The sequence below is a fragment of the Trichechus manatus genome, unplaced genomic scaffold (genome assembly GCF_000243295.1).
Source record: "Trichechus manatus latirostris isolate Lorelei unplaced genomic scaffold, TriManLat1.0 scaffold00070, whole genome shotgun sequence".
Classification (NCBI taxonomy): Eukaryota; Metazoa; Chordata; class Mammalia; order Sirenia; family Trichechidae; genus Trichechus; species Trichechus manatus.
Genome location: NW_004444006.1, coordinates 10,943,976 through 10,947,609, shown reverse-complemented (window position 1 = coordinate 10,947,609; position 3,634 = coordinate 10,943,976). Strand labels below are relative to the sequence as shown.

Here is a 3,634-nt window from a genome sequence, read left to right as displayed (position 1 = left end):
ACCACTGACAATATGATTGATGAAATATTTTGCGTATGATCTCTCCATTCTCTTCTATTTTTATACTTGTTCTGTATTTTTGTACGTTGTCAGAATATTTAGCCATTACATATTACATTTTCACCCTTTTAACCCCAATTTAATCTCAGTTTTACAAGTTACTACATTTTTATTCCTTACCACCACATCTGAGATGGATGTCTCGTTAGTCAATTTTATTGTATGAAGCTTTTTCTCCAGTAGATCTCCCAGGAAAGGTTCATGAGAACAATATTTCCCAAGTTCATGCATGTGGATAAGACTTTGTGAAGTTTATACCTGAAAGCTAGTTTTTCTAGATATAAAATCTTTGGCTCAGTTTCTTTCCTTGAAAAAATACATGATGAGTCATGAACTTGTGTGTCATCCTTGCACAGGGGCTATGCTACTCTTCTCTGTATCATTCTAATTTTAGTACATATGCTACCGAAATGATAATTTGTAATATATAGAAATTATGAGTTCATACTGAGGCTTCCAATTCAAATTCAGGACTACTGGTTTTAATTTAACCTTTTTTACCTTCCATCTGTATCTCTAGTTTTCCATGACCAGAATGCCATTTGGTGTTCTCTATCGTTCTATTTTATCTCTTTTATTTATTTATTATTTATACCTCTTTGTAAAATGTTTTTAATGTTCTACCTAGACTTTACAATATACATGTTAAATAATCTGAGTACACCTTCAAATAATGTCACACTGCTTCATGTGTACAGTAAAGATTTTAATAGTATATTTTCAATTTCTCCATCTCTTCTCTTGTACCATTATTGTCATACCTTTCACCTTTGCATATACTATAAATATCCAATATATTTGTTAGTATTATTGCTTTAAATAGTCAGATATATTTAGAATAATTGCAAATAAGAAATTGTTTTACTCTCATTTTTTCCTATTTCTAATGCTCTCTCTTCATTTCTTTTTATAGATCCAAATGTCTGACATATCATATTTTTCCTACTTGAAGAACTTTGTTTAAAACTTTTTCTAGGGTAGGTCTACTGGCAATGAATTTATTCAGTTTTTATTGGAAACTGAGAAAGTGTTTATAGCTCCTTCACTTTTGTAGGATTTTTTCTCTTTATATGAAATTCTGCATTGACAGTTTTTTCTTTCAACAACTTAAAGATGCCATTCCATTTTCTTCTTCCTTTCAGGATTTCTGATAATAATTCTGCTATAATCTTTATCCTTGTTCCTCTCTAAGTAATTTTGTTTGGCTGTATTTAAGTTTTTTTTTCTTTGTCTTTAGTAGGTTGAATAGTAGTTTGGGTGGGTTTTTTTTTTTTTTTTTTTTTTTGGCGTTCATCCTGCTTCATGTTCTCTAAGATTTTTGGATCTATGATTTGATGACTGACACTACTTTTATAGCATTCTCAGTCATTATATTTTCAAATATTTCTTTTGTTATATTCTCTCATTTGTCTCCTGGGAATCCAATTACACATATGTTATTCCATTTGATATTGTCCAGCAGCTCTTGGATACTGTGTTCTAGTTTTTACATTCTTTTTTTCCCCATTTATGTGCCAGTTTTTGTAATTTTTATTGACCTATTTTCAAGTTCCCTGATTCTTTTCTTGGCTGTGTTGACCCATCAACAGCTTCCTCTACTTCTGTTACTGTATTTTTACCTCCTTATATTTCCATTTGATTCTTTTTATATATTTAATCTCTCTGCTGGAATTACCTTTCTGATACTGCATGTCACCTACCTTTTTCATTACACTTTTTAACATAGTAATTGTAATTATCTTAAATTCCCTTTGTGATAGTTCCAACATCTGTGTCATATCTGAGTCTGATTCTGATGTTAACTTAGGTTTTTCTTCATTGTGATTTAGGTGAAATTTTACAGAACAAATTAGTTTCTCATTAAACAGTTAATACACAAATTGTTTTGTGACATTGGTTGCCAACCCCGTGATGTGTCAACACTCTCCCCTTCTCAAACCTAGGTTCCCTGATTCCATTTGTCCCATTTTCCTGCCCCTTCCTGCCTTCTTATCTTTGCTTTTGGGCTAGTGTGCCCATTAGTCCCATCTACATGATTGAACTATGAAGCACATCCCTCACTTGTGTTATTGTTGGCCCTATAGAACTATCTAATCTTTGGCTGAAGGGTGAACCTCAGGAGTGACTTCAGTACTGAGTTAAAAGGGTGTCAGAGGGCCATACTCTTGAGGTTTCTCCAGTCTCTGTCAGACCAGCAAGCCTTTTTTTTTTTTCTTTTTTGAATTTGGCTTTTGTTCTACATTTTTCTCCTGCTCTGTTGAAGACCCTCTATTGTGATCCCTGGCAGATCAGTCAGTGATGGTAACCGGGCACCATCTGGTTGTTCTGGGCTCAGTCTGGTGGAGGCTGTGGTAGTTATGGTCCATTACTCTTTGGATGAATCTTTCCCTTGTGGCTTTTGTCTTCATTCACCTTTACTCCAACTGGGATGGGATCAGCAGATAGTCGCTTGAAGGCTTTTAAGACCCTATTCACTACTCACCAGTCGGATGTGGAACATTTTCTTTATAGACTATGTTATGCCAATTGAGCTAGATGTCCCCAAAGACCATGGTCCTCAGCCCTCAGCCCACTAGCTTGGTCTCTCAGGGTGTTTGGATGTGTCTGTGAAGCTTCTATGACTTTACCCTGTTCAAGTTGTGCTAACTTCCTCAGTATTGTGTACTTACCCTTCACCAAAGTTACCACTTATCTATTATCCAGTTAGTGTTTTTCCATCCCCATCCCGCCCTCCCTTGTAACCATCTGTCTGAATGATCTAGTGCTGCTGTAGCAGAGATACCACAAGTGGATGGCTTTAACAAAGAGAAGTTTATTCTCTCACAGTCCAGAGGCTACAACTCCAAATTCAGGGCATCAGCTCCAGGGGAAGGCTTTCTCTGTTGGCTCTGGAGGAAGGTCTGTGTCATCAGTCTTCCCTTGATCTGGGAGCTTCTCTGCGCAGGAACCTCAGGTCCAAAGGACGCGCTCTGCTCCCAGCACTGCTTCTTGATGGTATGAGGTTCCCATGTGTCTCTGCTCACTTCTCTCTTTTATATCTCAAAAGAGATTGGACTAAGACACTATCCAATCTTGTAGACCTCATCAGTATCATGTCATCCTAGTGATAAGAGTTTACAACACATAAGGAAATCACATATAACCTCATCATAGTGATAGAGTTTACAGTACATAAGGAAATCACATCAGATTACACAATCATACAATACTGGGAATCATGACCTAACCAAGTTGACAGATATTTGGGGGGACACAATTCAATCCATGACACCATCAAAGATTGTTTCGTTCTGAGTGGAAACATTTTCATGTGTTTTTATAATTGTGGTCTCATACAGTATTTGTCTTTTTGTGATGGACTTATTTCACTCAGCATAATGCCCTCCCGCTTCATCCATATCGGGAGATGTTTTGCAGATTCATCATTGGTCTTTATCGTTGCATAGTTTCCATTGTGTGTATGTACCATAGTTTGTTTATCCATTCATCTGTTGATGGGCTCTTAGGTTTTTCCATCTTTTTGCTATTGTGAATAATGCTACAGTGATCATGGGTGTGCATATGCCTATTCGTG

General features: G+C 36.3%; 1 non-coding gene across 1 annotated transcript; it reads right to left on the bottom strand.

The window, feature by feature from the left end:
- Positions 1-371: 371 nt before the first annotated feature.
- On the bottom strand, positions 372-475 carry LOC111821211 (U6 spliceosomal RNA). The gene has a single exon (XR_002824663.1). It is a non-coding gene; the product is annotated as a U6 spliceosomal RNA (small nuclear RNA).
- Between the last annotated feature and the right edge of the window lie 3,159 nt (positions 476-3,634).